The following is a 17,285-nucleotide window of genomic DNA, read 5'->3' on the forward strand; positions in this document are numbered from 1 at the left end:
TTCTACATCATTTCTCATTTAGGACTTATTATTGCTTCATTTTACTTAGGCTTATTCTAGGCCATGGGGTTTAACGTAAGTGGCCTCTATGAATTGTGGCATTGCTATGCTCATTCGTGGACAATGTGGATAGCTGAAACATACTCATGAAATAACTATAAATACTGAACTATGTTTTTTTGTCAGGTACTTACAACAAAGCTAAAAGTAGTATAGAATGTAGCTAGGTATTTTTACGAAAAAAATTACCTGCATAGATGTAAGTCCTGTAATTCCTATACTATTGTGATATTCACTATTTGTGCCCTCTAGTATCTAATCGAAAAGAGATAACAAATGCCTAAATTGTTTTCTTTCCTTTTTCTTTTCTTTCTTTTTTTTCCTTTCTTTTTGTCATTTCTAGACTGCTCTGCTGTGTCCCTGCCCCTGGGAATGAGCTCTATAATTCCTGCTAAAATGAACAGATGGCTTTTATTTTGTAGACATTGTGTTTGGAAGTAGTGCAGAAGTATTGGCAAGCTGCTGGCAGTAGGGTGATAGGAGCAGTCGAGTTTTAGTGGTGAGGCAAAGGGAACAATTGCCCTGGGTGCAAATTATTAGTGGGCGAGACTGAGAGCACTGCAGTGTTTTTTTTTCCTCACTGAAATCCTGGTGCAGAAAGAGACTGGAGTGCATTGCTGGGGGCTGTGAATTGGCTGCACTACTGTGAGTAGCCAATTGCACAATAAGCTACGAATTTGTTTTGCTCTTTAGTTGTGAACTGGGGAAGGTAGAGATTGTGGGGTGTGATAGGGGGATGTTACTGTAGGAAGCCAACTGACATCTAACCGTTATTCAAAGAGCAGACGAAAGGCATGATTGACTTTGTTGTGTTTATTCTTCACTTGAGGAGCTGGGAAGTGGGGTGCACAAGTTCATAGGACTGCCACAGGGAGCTCACTGAGGCAGCTATACCTTTGGGTAGCAGCGTATGATACAAAGCTCTGTAAGATAATACTTGCTGAAGCTTGGTTATTTGATTGTGTAAAAATGTCATGTTTGGAATTGCCCTTACTTTTAATCTGAAATTCTTTTATTTCATTCTGACATTTCTGGCCTGCTACACTGCATCCCTACTCCACAGGGCTGTGACATATGACACCTTATAGATGAAGAGGTGATGCATGTTACATTTGAGGTAAAGATGCAAAAGTGCATGCTTCTGACAATGCATGACATGGATGACTGGCATGGCTAGAGTGGCTCAAGGGTGCTAAGCAAACTAAGAATGTCAGCAAATTCCATGTTGGAACCCAAGGGTCCACACAATCCATTAGAAAAAAAAAACAGTTTGGGTGATGCGGAAACCTCCATCAAACATAGCCAGTTACAACACAGAAGAATTATGTCCAGTAGACTAGTAACTACCAGAAATACAACAAACAATGCCACCTTACATAGCCAGTTACAACACAGACGAATTAAGTCCAGTTGGCTAGTAACTACCAGAAATACAGCAAATAATGCCACCATCAGAAATAAAAAGCACCAGATGGCTGTTTAATTCCACTAGATTTATTTTATTGCTTTTGTCCTTTAGAGAAAAAGATTTCATCAGAAAATGAATAAACTTCATTGAACACGAACTTATATCATTCAAGCAGGGAGTGACACAATATAGAAATGTAAAAAAGAATGTCTTGAAAAGCTTGCACTAAAGTGCATAGGAAAAATTAATTTCTGTATACATATAACCAATCAGATAAAATGTCTGAATAATGCATACAGTTGCCAGTATAGAAAATGACTTGATCCAAGCAGCATATGATTTCAATGCTGGTTCAATTGCCCACAAATGCTAAACCATTTTCATACTTTAACAGCTAAGCCTCTGTTTCTAACTAAATGCAGAGTCATTAAGCATTATGAGTTGTTTTCCCTTCCACTACATAATACATTTATATATTGTATTTAGACCCCGCACATCCATTTAAAGTGGTTCGGGGAAAACAGATTTCACTAATGTACCATGTATAGTAGTTTCTACAACTTTAATGTGTCAGTTCTATTCCAAATCATTTCCCTTTTCAGAATGAAATTCTTAACCTAGAATAGATTACCTGTTTGACTACTGGATCTGATCACAGAAATGGCCATTGTTTTTCAGTAATTTGACTTACCTTTGGCACACATATGAAAAATCAAGAAACACTACTCACCCTGTGGCATTTGAAAGAAATATTTATTGGCTTTTTACTAACAATTGCATATGTGCATGCCCTGTCCTGCAAGAATATCAGTCCTTCCAATTAATCATTTGATTCCACTGGAACGATTAATCATATTTTGGATGGCTTGTTGAAACATGAGAGAATTCTGTCCTGACTTCATAGACTTGCAGATACATTCATATGTTTGTCTTTCAAATTCTATCTCTGTTGTACAATTATCTTTGAGTCTAATAAATTTAATCTAAAGAACTGTGTTTTTACCTGTGGAGGAATGAAAACTGCTGGCATGCATGATGGGATCTTTAGCAATAGCCTTAACTTGATAACATATTTTATAGTTACAGTGTTCTGTCCATGAATACCTACCAGATTCAAATTCGAAAAATGCACAATCTGTGAATCAGTTGCTATTTATTAACACAATTAATAAATTATTAATTGGCTCCATGGTACTACTCCATATACAAATTAAATTGCCTCTGTATCTGAAGTAATGTATAATATTTTCTTGCATTTCAGAAACACAGATATATTTATTCTCAAAAGTGTCCCATAAAAATGTTAGCATATATTATTGAAACATAGTCACCCAAAGTCATTCAAAATTATATTATCCAAAACTATATGTATATATACATTATAATTTTGAGCAACTATGGGTTCCTATAGTTTTGGAACACTGGAACATATTTGTATAACATAACATGGTGGCTTGCTCTTGGAACAAGAGTGTCTGTGTATAACATTGTATCAAAGCTATTTTTGCCATTTACTTGATATGCATTGTGTTGTACTTAAAAGATGACTATTTGTTTCTGTGCAAAATAGATCTCATGTGTAATCAGGAGGATTTAAAAGGAGAAAGAGGGTTGGGGGATAGGATCATAGGATCACAGGAAGTTACTAGACTAATGGTCTTACACGTTGTGGCCTTGATTCCAATATCAACACCTATTGCCCTTGTTCAAGAGAGACACAGGTGGAAACCTCAGGGTGAATTTATAAGAAACACTGAAGACTAGAGACTGCCAAAGATGGACCGAGTAGGACAAGAATAAATGGTAGAATAAAATCTCTGGTGAACCACCACAGCTAAATAAAACACTTTATTAAAAATAAGTAAAATAGTAATGGCTGTACACTAACAAAATGAGAGCTATGTCCAATGATAAGCACTTTCAGCAATTTGCCTTCATCAGATCGTAATTTCCTGGCAGTCTCTTTCATGAATTAAATTATGTTCAACCAATCAAAAATCTTAATTTATGCAACAACTTTCTATCAGCCAATCATATGCACGCTGATCATATTGCAACTGTTATCACAATAAACAAAACATGCTGGAGGGATAGGTTCCTGACCCAGAGACTCCCGTGACTCTGGAATAGACTGCCCATACATGTCAAGCAGAGCACCTCCTTGGCCCTCTTCAAAAGGAACCTTGATGACTGGATGGGAGAAAGGAAATTCACCCCGGGGATCATGTCAGTCGCCCTGCTAGACAGGGGTCCAGGAAAGTAAATAGTGTGGGAAGAAATAGCCAAGGAATTGTTATGGCTAGGCTTGTATAGGCCCTAGGGCCGATATCCTAGTATCAATGTATGAACCTATAAACCTATGAACTCCTATGTCTTTCTCACATAGTTTGTCCAGTCACAAGTTTTTGTTACAGACAATGCCTCCATGTCCATCTATACTAGGTTAACCAACTATATAAATCAAATGAGGCGAGCCTTCTATGTTCATCCTGTAGTTAAACGTCTATTCTGTTTTATAGGTTTGACTGGAACCATCCAGTCTTTTTAAGGCAGGTGGGTGATCAGCCCTTAGATTCACTATCCAGCTAACTTCAGTGCGATTCTTCACATTTCCTCTTCTATAATCCATAACAGTACATTCCATAGCGTTAAATACAAATACATGTACTGGATTAGATGAAACATGGTTTGCATGTGCATTTTTAGGCTCTTTGTGTTTAATATCCCTCAGATGTCACAAAACTCTATATTTTTACCTCTGATCAGTCTTACCTACATAAAACACAGAACAGTCCCGACAAGTAGCTAAATAGAAAAGTTTTTGGGTGTTACAAGTGGCACTCACTTTGAAAGAGTAATTAATTCCAGAGGTAGGATGTACAAAAGCAGGCCTTACATTTCCCACATTTAAAGGTTCCTTTTCTATTAGACATACATTTATGCTCAAATCCATCTTTGCCATATAGCAATCTTTTAATGTTCTTATTTTTAAAAACAAATCTCGGTTGATCTCCTACAATATTGCTCAACTTTTCATCTTCTGTTAAAAGGGCCAAAACCTTTTAACCCCTTCACAGATTTTCTTATTGTCTGTACTGTAGGCGATAATACAGGTAAGCCCTTGACTCCTTGTATTTACTTCACTAGCTGTTGTTTCAACTCTTTTCAGCATGCCTACGAGAAAAGTAGGGACATCCTTTAGTAGATCTTAAGTCATGAGGTTTAGATCTAATTAAAAGATCTGTATCATGGTAACCTCTATTCTTTAGATGTTTTTGCAATTTAACTTGTTCCTTCTCAAAATCATAATCTTCTGTACATAGCCTGGATATATGTTGTGTTGGATAGTGACTCTAAGGGCTGATGGCCCTCCTGGCTTAAACACGATGGTTCCACTCAAATCTATACTACAGAATAGACTTTTAACTACAAGATGAACTTAGAAGGCTTATCACATTTGACTTATATGATTGGTTAACTTCGTATAGATGGACATGGAGGTGTTGTCTGTAACAAAGACTTGTGATTGGACAAACTATGAAAGAAAGACTTAGGAGTTGTGATATGATCAGTGTGCATATGATTGGCTGATAAAAAGGTGTTGCCTGAAATAAGATTTTTGATTGGCTGAACATGATTTAATTCATGAAAACAAGCTCCAGGAAATTACGATCTGATGAAAGCAAATTGCTGAACGCGCTTATCGTTGGACATAGCTCTCATTTTGTTAGTGGACACTTATTTTTAATAAAGTGTTTTATTTAGCTGTGATGGTTCATTGGAGATTTTATTCTGCCAGGGTGAATTTATGGTCACTCATCCAATTGTCCAGATTGCACTTGAAGAGGGCCAAAGATATTCTCTGCTTGACATGAACTTGGAGTCTGTTCCACAGGTGTGGTAACCTCTGAGAGACAAATCTGTCCCTACAGCAGGTTCTATTAATATCACATACCAGGTTAAGGTCTTTAGGGCGAGTAATCCATGAGGCATTGGACTTACAGATATGCAGCATTTCCAATAAAGCAGAGTCAGAGATTGCATTATACTCAAGGAAGAGATCACCTCTGAGTAGTCTGTATGAAATGGAGTAACATGACAGTGATTTCAGCCAACTCACATAGGGCAGATGCTTAATACCTTGAATTCTCCTTGTGAGGAACTTTTGTGCTCTCTCCAATTGCTACAGGTGCCTGGAGATGTACATACCAAAAGGAGCATTGTACTCAATTACTGGCCTGATAATGGAAGAGTATAGGGAGATTATATTTTTTTTTCTGAAGGCAATGCCCTTACTTATGAGATGAGCACTGTAGAATGCCCCTCTTACCACTGTGGAGACATGGTGATCAAAGTTAAGATTGATGTTGGCCTGTGTGCCCAGGTTTCTCACCACTGAGTGCATGTTTATGGTGTTTCTATTGATATGGTAGTTAGCAGGAACATTACTGTTACTGAAAGGAATGGCAATACATTTTTTACATTGAGTTTAAGGCTATGATTTTTGGCAACAATCAGTTGTTTGCGTAAGACCCTCTTGCAGGACATCATTTGAGAATTCTATGACTGCTCCCAGTTTCCAGTCATCAGAAACTTTGCCAACCACAGACCTTTTGATTTTGCTTGCACTTTGGAGAAATAGATTCCAAACAGTACAGGCCCTAGGACTGATCCCTATGGAGCACCACTGGTTATGGCTCTGCTGTTGGAGGTGGATTCCCCTATTTTGACTGCATGGGTTCTATCGGTGAGCTACTTAGGACCCAGCTAATGATATAAGAGTCGATACCTAGCTGGGTGAGTTTGGCAATAATGCCTGAGTGGGGGATAGTGTCAAAAGACTTGGCCAAGTCCAGGTAGGCTATATGCACAGTTTTCTCCTCATCCAGGGTTCTGGTGACTGTCTTGAAGTCAATGAGCTTTAACAGGCATGATCTCCTTTTGACAAATCCAAACTGAGTAGGGTCAAGTGTTTGGAGATTAGCTATATCTTTGTTGATAAGGTCCATGATTTGCTCCATGGCCTTGCAGATAAGGCCAGTCGGGATAATAGGTCTTTAGTTCCCAGGGTCAGTAGAAGCACCACCCTTGTGCAAAGGATAACGGTGGCTGTTTTCCATTCAGCTGGTATGAAACTAGTGCTTAGACTATGATTGAAAAGAAAACCCAATGGAGTTGCTATTGTTGTAACCCATGTAGGATGCAGCCTGGGATATCAGGTCCTATAGATGCTGTATTTTTGGCCTTCGAAAGGACATTTATGACCTACTCTCTAGAGGCGCAAGGTGGGGTACAGGTGGAAGAAATGTCATGGGGCATGTATAGTGGGGACAGGGGAGTGAAGTTTTCACAGAACCAGTTGGTTAATAGGTTTTTATGGCCACAGACTCATTGTATGTGGTATTATTTACTACCAGTTTGGTGCAAATCTAGGACTTACCTTTTAGGCTATGTATTTAACTAAAGAGCACCTTATGGTTGTCCTTAGTTGAGGACACAAATTTGTTTTCATACTTTGCTTTGGTGGACTTCACAAGAAGTCTTATTTGTTTGTTTAAGCTGAGGAGGGAGTGTTTCCAGCTTAAGGCATGTTCCCTCTTACTTTTGAACAAAAATGTCTTCCTTTTATTGTAAAGCCTGTTAATGGCAGTTGTCCACCAGGTAGGTTTGCTTTTACTTGAAAAACTTGTTTTGGTCCTGTCAGGTACAGCTGCATCAATGCAGTTATACAGGTATTTGTAAAAAGCATTGGTGTAGGACTCAGCATATTTGCCAGTTCCATTTGAGGTGGGTGGTGCAGTGAAGCTATTTAAATCATCCCTTAGAAGGATATAATCTACTTTGGAGAAGCTTTTTAGTTTAGTTGCTGCGGGGGGGGGGGCAGTGTGATAGTATGAATGAGACTGATTTGTGGTCAGATCTGACAAGGGAAGATCTCACAGTGGGGGTGCTATAGTGGTCCCCCATACTGGTAAGCACCATATCCAAGATGTTGTTGCCCCTAGCTGGGGTGTCCACCAGCTGGCCCAGGGCATTGGAGTTAATGAACTCAAGGAATCTTTGGGTAAATGAGTTTGAACACAATTAATTTACCTAGTCAATGGATGGGTAATTAAAATCACCCAGAACCATGGTGTTCAGATGTATCTTGATGGATTCTAGTAGATTTAAGTAGGCAGGGTGGGTGTCTTGATTCATGGAGGGGGTCCTGTATTGGCAATGACTTGAGTAGGTGTCCTACCAACAGTTAGTTGCACCTGAAGTGTCTCCAGGGACTCATACTGTTCAACCAATCTGGAGATGTATTTATCTTTAACGAGTAGTGATACACCACTTCCTTTAGTTTCCATGCCTTCTGTTCATTGGTCTTAATGAGTGGTAGGAGGTGTAACCCGGTATGGCTGGGATGCTCTCCACTGCCTTGAACCAGGTCTCCATGACTGCACAGATGTCAGCATCTTCCAAGGTGTGGACTGCTGCAGTGAGTGCAGTTTCATGCTAAGACTCCTAGCATTTGGCAGCATAGTCCTGAGGTTGTTTTTGATGAAGGTTTTACGTTGGGAATTTTGTCCTTGTGACATTGCCTAAAAAAGGCAGTATAGGGGTGGCAAGAGCCTTTGTCAGTAGGTGAAGTCCCAGAAGTGACAGATGAAGACCATCCCTGGCAAAGCATCGAAGTTGATCGATCATGTAATCTCAGTCTGACAGAAACTGGATCTTCTTAGAATGATACCAGAAACTAGGCCAATTACTGAAGTCAATGATTTTATTTTTATATTACGGTATCATCCTAGGCAACAGTAATATGTTACTCAGTGCTAGGGACATACCTGCCTGTGACACATAATCAGAGAGCTCAATCCTATTTCTCTTCATGTAGTCCAGGGAGGTATGTCTTAAGTCATTCACACCAACATGTAGTATAACCAAATCATAACAGTGCTTGTTGTTCAGAGGCTTTAGTGCCCGCATGATCTGATGATTCCTGCCACCAGAAAGACAGCTGACCATGACTTTTTCCTTGGTCAGCCTACTGAAGGGGACGTCTATGTCTCTCACTATAGAGTCTCCTATGACTAAGATATTTGGAATGGATGTGCGTTGCTTTATGGGCTTTGATGGTGAGACACTTGTGCTTGTGTCATTATGTATATTGCATGTTCTGAGTGTTATAGCTGGTTTAGTATGTATGTGTTTTGGTGATTTCTGGTGTTTAGGTAGATTTTTCGTGAGTACCTTTGCATATGTTGGTCTATGTATATGCTGTGTGTCATGAGTAGGAGTTGTGGTAGGTGGGCTTTGTATTGCTATCTATTGCCTGAGAGAGCATGATTCCAGATTCATAATATAGGTGCATCTCTCACAGATGGTACAGGGGTTGTCAGTGTATATGAGCCAGTTTCTACACATGTTGTTAAACTGCCTCAGTAGACCCAAGTTAACCAGGCTGGTAGGAGAAAAGAAGGAAAACTGACAGTTCATGATCCTATGAATAATCTTGGTCTGGATATAACAGTTGAAGAGAGGATGTAGCAGAGGCAGGTATTAGTAGGTTAAGGCACAAAGAGCTCTGATTTAGGTAATATTTGCAAGGCTAAGTAGCAGGCATCTGTAACCGGCAATCCCTCTGCAGAGTAGTACATTTAGCTGCATGGTGCACAAACAGGTACAAACAAGTACAAACCACTTCAAACACAGACTTTTTAAAGCAGAAAATTAGGAAGCAGCCAAAGTTCAAATTATCCAATCAAAACACCCCAAACAGAGCTCTGCAACAGTAACCCGACCTAGATCAGTACAAACTGTACCTTCTTCCCATGAGGGGACAGGGGGGCCTTTCCAGACAAAAGATGAATTGTTTTACAAGCTCCAAAGGTTGCAAACAGTACTAGATTCAGCAAAAACCTGAACCTAGTCTATGCTAGTGTTTCTCAAGTGCTGCAAACAAGTAAAATGAACAAAGCAAGCAGCTAAATAGTAATTACAGTTGCAAAAAAATTCAATTAGCAGGCAATATAAAAATGCAGTGAAATACAGTTGCAGAGTTTAAACAGATATGCAGCAAATATTGTTTTAGTTAATCAGAAAGTGCAGAAACTTTCCAGAGGAGTCTAAAAAAGTTTATGACTAGAGGAAGCAGTTCATTCAGAGGAATCAGCTAGCAAGAAGAGATCCCTAGTATGTCTGACATGACAATGTAGGAAGTGTTTTATTCTTATTTCTGTAATGTACTGTTTCATAGCTATAGATCATCACAGATTTATTTCCACAATGAAAATCTTAGAAAAATCTGAGCAAAAACACCCACAGTCTTTTTTATATTACTTGTAATTTGCAAGGATTTTATACTTTTAGTTTTGATTTATTTATTCATGCATTCATTCATTCATTTGCATTTCTTAGCTATGGTGAATTATTGATTCATAAGGATGATTTATAGACATTGCTTTGGACACAATTTAACAAAGTACATTCAAAACAAAGTATAATGAAATACAGTAGAACAGCATTAAACAGATTTACTAATTAATTAAAGAAGATGTAAGGAACTGCCTATAACAAGAACTACATACTAAGATAAACACAATGAATTATATATGATGAACAATCAATACAACAAAACACAGCATAGAAGTATTACAAATTAAGCAAAAATGGAGTAAAACTGATTTTAAAATAATAAGCCAAAACAGTGAAGCATCAATGAGGAAGAAGAACAGGAAATCAGAAAGCTGAGAAAGAACTGAGTATAAATAATAACTGGGGAAAATGAGTACAAATAGGTGCACTCTAGATGAATAAATTCTTCAGCTGACATACCTGGGGATTTTCATAGGGTATGAAGAGTAGAAGGGAAAATGTGTATGTGTATGTGTGTGTGTGTGTGTGTGTGTGTGTGTGTGTGTGTGTGTGTGTGTGTGTGTGTGTGTGTATGCGTGTTGGCCGGGTGGATGAGAAGGAAGGGAGGGAGTAGAATAGAAGCAAGTAAAAAGGGAAGTGGTTACACAAAGGCTCTATTGGGAAAGAGGGGAGGGGGTTCATTTTCAGACATGTTACCTATTTGGAAGTATTTGTATTTGGGAGATGCAGCCAAGGCTGTAGATGAGTGTTTTATAAGTTTGCAAGAAAGGTCAGGGGAAATGTTGGAGGTTTAGTAGTTCATGCATTAGACTAGCAAGGAGAAGAATGCATCTTTTTTCAGTAGGAAGATGTTTGCTAAGTAATGCACAATGGTGATTTCCCTTAGGAACAAAAAAGATAAATCTGCAGATGTTATGAATTACTTGTTGTGATAGACAAGTGCTACTGTGATACCTGACATCATTAAGCAGCTGTAGTGTAGTGGTACTGTCATAGTTTAGCATGTAGAACATGCTCAGTTCAAAGCCCCCTCTGCTAATTTATTTAAATCCTTTTAAGGAAATTGAATGATAGATGTCAGTCATATAGCTCATGTATAGCACAGAAGGGTTAGGAATATGTAAAATATAAATGTGAAAAATACTTTATAAATTTAATGTAAAAAAATAGATTTAAGCAATGCTTTGCTAGTGTAAGCATTGCTTACCGGCTTTCAGCTGTGCTTATCTGGATGAAGCATTGCTATGTGGATTTGCATGGAGCTAAGCATAGTACAGCATATTAAAACTGGCCAGTCAAGAAAAAGTGCAAGAAAACTGCCCTATTTAAACCGCACAGGCTGGAATACAGCCATAACCATTTGGGATTGCTCACAGCAGGACCAAAATGTCTGGTGTCAGTGAAGGTGTTCACTTCTGAGCACAACGTTGGGGTATTCAGGAGTCCAGGGTCATGGTTGGACTCCTAGTAAAAAAACTAACAGCAGGCTGCTGCACAGCCAGTACCAGGGCTCCCAGTACAAAGCAGAGGCCTGGGATCAGCTTGCACCCGATTTCACCAGTGCCACTGGCATACCCTGGACTGATGAGCAGATACATCACCACCATAATGACCTGAAGTGGAGGAGGGGTGCACACTTGGACCAGTGGATCCAAGAAGCCCGAGTGCAGGATGTCCCACCTGTCTGTAAGTGTGCAGTCTTATGTATCTCTAAGTATGGAAAAAGCTCAACTTGTAACTATGCAGGTGTGATTAATGTGTGATGTCTCCCCCACACAGCTGCTGCAAATAGGTCCCAGAATGTTGAGGCTCATGCCCAGCAACTGGCCCGGCTGTATTGGCAGTATGGTGAATACAGAGCACCCCCTAATATTAGCAGTAAGAAATCAAAATTATACTAATGGTAGTACTGCCGGGATATATAATTGTGCTGTAAAAGTCAGGAATAAATGCCTGTGTCAGGCTGCCAGTGTTACAATGGAGTATTCCCAGCTGCTGTGTAATACATATGCCAGAAGCAAAACAGGTACAATATACAGGAGAGGAATATTAGAATAGGTATGAGTGTGTCTGAGTGAATCTGCCATGTCAGGGCTACTGTAACACTTAAAAATGAAAAATGTTCCCCTGTGCAGATCATGCAGGAATAGTAATTGTGGATTTCTGAGTTGTACACATATATGCATGTCAAAACTAAAAAAAGGGCATCTGCCCCCCCAAAAACATCACGTCCCATACATAGCTCTGCATTTCACCCAGAGACATGTACCCATCAAACAATCTAACCCTACTAATAATTTGTATTACATGATGCCCACACACCTCCCTGAAAGGGGCGAGGCTCCAAATTCTAAATTGCCTACATTGAAAGCAGCTGTTGCTGCCAAAGAAATGCAGAGCTATGGTCCTTTCCTACACCCATCCTTAAAATCCCTACCTGTATCTCCTCTTGTTTGTCCCCCTGCTTGCCACAATTTCACAATTTTCCTATGTCCCTTTTTCCTTTTTTTATTTGAAATTAGTGCTGGTTTAAGAGGCCATAAGCAAAGCTGAGCTCATGTAAGCATCGTTTAGCTCTGCACAAACCCACTTACAACAGCTTCAAAGTGCCTTAATTACTCTGTCTCCAACAGCTTTTGTTCTGGCTTGCAACAAAATAATCAGCACTTGCAAGTCTCACACCCATGACCCTGCATACTACAGCCAAAGGGATTTACCACTAAACCATTTGAAATGTAAATAAATCTGATGTTTTCTCAAACATATGCATCACCGTCATTCAACAGTAGGGAAAATGTATTCATATATGTAGATGTATGTATATATATATATATATATATATATATAAGTTTCCCTTCACAATCTGGAATTACTGAATGCTCGAAATTCAGTAACTCAAGACTGTAAAGTCGAAAACTCATAAGCGCGAATCTGCATAAGCGCAAATTCAAATATCTCAAATTCGTGCTTATGCATGTCAGCTATGGGATGACAAGTGTGTGAGTCGGGATGTTTTATGGAAGTGAAGGTAAGTTAGTGTATGTGTGTGTTTTGTAAGTTGTGCGTGTGGGTTAGGGTAGGGAGGTGGGAGTATGAGTGTGAGTGTTGGATGTGTCTGTATTTGTGTGTGTGTGTGTGTGTGAGGCAGTGTAAAATGTCTGTATGGTGTTTTTATTTTGTGTATTAGTACAATCTCTGAGTTAGAATATATAAGTAGAGGGGTGTGGGGGGTGTAGGGGGGCTTGGCCCCCTGTCTGCATGTAGTGTAGGGCTTGTAGTTTATGTGATGTGGGTTGTATGGTGTGCGTGTTGTGTGGTGTATGTGTTTTGTATGTTCGGGGTTTTTGGTTTTCGTGCTTGTGGGTTTCGGGATTTTGGTTGGTTCGACTTTACAGTCTCGAGTTACTGAATTTCGAGCATTCAGTAATTTGAGATTGTGAAGGGGAGCCATATATATATATCTATATATATATATATATATATATATATATATATATATATATATATATATATATATATATATATACACACACACACACACACACACACACACACACACATATATATATATATATATATATATATATATATATATATATATATATATATATATATATATATATATATATGTGTATACACACACACACACACACACACACACACACACACACACACACACGTGTGTGTGTGTGTGTGTGTGTGTGTGTGTGTGTGTGTGTGTGTACAGTTATGCAATGACGTACAGGTCTTAAAGTGTGTTTCTTGTTTTCCACTCAATGATGGTTAGGTTGGTCAGGGTCCCTCCTGCAGGCAAACTGATGTTAGTGTCCATACAGACTCTGCCAATGATGATAGGTATGGTGAGGCACAGGCAGGGTTGTCAGGGGCTGATGCAGTGCCATTGGTTCACATCCCACTGTTATCCACCCCATCCCCGCACACAGTCACATTGCCTATACATACCCCATAACCAGTGGCCATAAATAAGGGACAGATGATGGGTGGTGTCATGGGACAGGACAATATGGTGAGTATGGCAAGTGTCACTGGACACAGCAGCCATAGCTGGATGACCGGTGAGGTACAACAGAGGGAGATGTACAGGGGTGCTTGTAGGAGGGCTGCCAGTCATCATGACCCAGGCAGAAGTTCCACAGCAGTTGTCACCAGACGCATGTTTTAGGCTGTCATGGAGGTACAGGCATGTATGGAACATTATACCAGACAGGGCCAGAGGCTCCAGAGGGCTACTCATTCTGCTGTTATTGACAACATCTGTGATCTTGCAAGTGCCTACCATTATTTTGCAGAAATCCTGGATAGACGGTTGGGTGAGAAGGTGGGAATCCTTGACAATGCAATGTCTGTGCTTGTGCATATGGTGGGAGTAGTGCAACAGCCACATGGACGTAGGTCAGCAACACCAACAGGTGGAGGTCAATGTGGAGGTACAACAAGTCAGAGCCACTCCCGTAGTGGCAGTAGAAGTACCAGCACTGAAGGGGGGTGCTATCCACACCACAAAATAGAAGGCCACATGCATGTGGCCCTGGCTAGTTCCAGGAGGGACCCATCTCCAGCAGACATTTGTCATCATCAGGAGAGTGTACCATATCTGACCCTGTACCTGGTAGGGCCCGTGGAACCCCTGGCAGGCACAGTTCTCGTGTTCATGGCTGGAAACTGTGAACTGCACAGCCTGGCAGGTACAGTTTGCAGCTGTCCAACAAACCCCAGTATAGAGCAGCCACATGGCAGAACTGTGTGCACACACACATCACCAACACATATAGGGGAAAACCCATACCTACACACATCACATCTGCACAGCCCAATTAATAATGAAACCCCCTAACACACACGTGCATGATGTCAATCAAGCATCTCAGCCTAGGTCTCTGGCAAACCCACAGCACACACTGTGCATATGATGATACCTGTACCACATCCCTGTCATCCATAACATCAATGCAGGGACAGGCTAATTTGGTTCTGATGCACAGGGTGAATGTACTAAGGTGTACCAATGTAATGCTGTGTAACATGTTTTAAGCACTAAAGTTTAATGCTTACATGTTAGGATGTATAGCTGTCCAGCCATGATGCATTATAGCTGTTATTAACCCTGACTGATTGCGGTCTCCATAATGTATTCTGTTTGTGTTGTAGGTGTCTATGTGTCAGCAGAATGTTGGTCTGCTGTTGTTTCCTACAAGGGGTATGGCACTGTGGTGACACCTTCACTGTGCCATATCCTGGGTACAGCTGAACACAAATAACAGGTCTGTATAACAGTTACTGCATGTGCCACATGGCTGATAGGTCTGAGGGGTGTATATAGCTGAGTGCATGGTGGCTTATGTCAGCAGCCCTTCTACACTGGATAATGGTAAGTGCACTGGGTGGTACACAGCACATGTTTGTGTATACCACACACACACACACACACACACACACACACACACACACAGAGGCTTTGGTGTTGATGCACTACACAGAGAATACTGTACACATGTATGTATGAAGTTTTGCAGGGAACCCATTTTAGCCTATGTAATTCCACCAAGACAGAATAGGCACACATCACATCAGAAAATAATCAGTCTGTTAGTTTAATGTCATTGAAGATGGTCCTGGCAGGGTATATGTTCCCTTCCGCAATGTAATGCAATCCTTAACTTGGTTAACATAGGTGTGCTGATGTAGGTGGATTAGCCCTACACTTTGGAGGGTGTTGGGTGGTGTAGAACCGCAGATAGTGTGACTGACAACTACTTAACCTGTTAACATAAACTGTACAGTATTATAGCCAACTAAGCTGGGAGATACAAACAATCCCAGTGATGGTGGCTGTGTCCACAAGATCCACACCCAACTATATATACCAACCCCAGTATCGCTGTACAGCTATACAGTGGAGAAGAGGGCATTTACACATCTACTACTAGTTTTGATGGAATGAATTTCCACAAGATGATACCTTTGAAAAGATAGCATTTTCCAGTCAGTTCTCAGACAGATGACCTCCTGGGACATGTATTTTCTGCAAACTGAAGTAGATCCCTTCATATACACACACACACACTCTTACTTGGCAACACTGAGAGTAGAACCCCTACCTAGGTATCTATTGCTACTAATCTGTGTGGCCTTAATTGCACACACCACACAGCTGTTAGGATGAGGTGTGTCCCATGTTATTTGTTAAGTGAAGAACATCACTAGGCCTTGTACAGTATGGCAATGGCAGATGTACTGGTTTTTATGAACAATACATAATGTGACATACTGTCATATACACATCGGCAAACACATAAAAGTCATACACACATCTGAGAGACCTGGGTTTATCAGTGCTAATTGCCTTGTCAGTGAGACCATTCTGCTACAGATACTTTGCACACATCACATGTATCATTGGGCTGGATAGTGTAATTAGTTATCTGTATGGCTCATGGTGACAGTGGGCCCCATACAGTGGACCTTGGGGCATGTACTGGGGGTAACATGGTGTAAAGACAGTATACGCAGAACCCACACCCCACATTGGATATTTTACTCACTGAAAACCATGATAATACTCTGACATACCCACAAACACATATTGACCAGGACTGCAATACAACCCCTTGTCTATCTCAAGAGTTCTACTATAGGGATATGCATCTATTGCACATGCCACAGGAATAGTAGGGTGATGGTGTGTCATGGCTCTTCTATGTTCAGCAACATCACTGCTCCTTATACTGTATGGCAAGTTGTACTGTATTAGAAGAATGTGGCCTCAGAATTCTGTATCCTACAAGTATACACACTTGCACACATACACACACTTGTCAGGACTCAGAGGGTAACCCATGCTTATCTACCCATTTGTACTACAGTGTTGTGCTGGTACTGCAAGCTCCAGGTAGCCCATAGGGTGAAGAGTGCAACAAGGTACATGTAATGTCCATTACAGCAGCAGCCATTTCTAACTATGGCAATGAGGGGTGTAGTGTGTAAGAAGGCCCTCAGGGTATCATCAACTACAGGTTTACAAACACGCAGACACTGTTATTCTCAGTAATGCACACTGACACATTTGTCAGTACTGGGGTCCATAGGTGCAGGTGTTCCTAGGTGTGTACCAGGATATTGTCCATGGAGAGATGAGAAGAGTAGGGGTTGTGGGTACGGTGGTATCATGCACCTGGCATTTGTCAGCAGACCATATATCAACTGATGCCAAGTGAGTGATCCTCAGGGTGAGAGTTAAATGCAACATCCAAACATCCTATTGCCTCTTGCAGAGGGCCAATGAGGTGCACCAATTGTCATGTATGCAACATATATTACATAACATGATCAGTGTCTGTCTTGAAGACCTGTACCCAAGCATGTTCTGTTGACTGTGGTAGTGTAGTTGCGGTATCCATGGCATGTGGTGCATACAGGATGGGGATTCCTAGCTGTG

The sequence above is a fragment of the Protopterus annectens genome, chromosome 1.part1 (genome assembly GCF_019279795.1).
Source record: "Protopterus annectens isolate FY-2018-M chromosome 1.part1, PAN1.0, whole genome shotgun sequence".
NCBI lineage: Eukaryota > Metazoa > Chordata > Ceratodontiformes > Protopteridae > Protopterus > Protopterus annectens.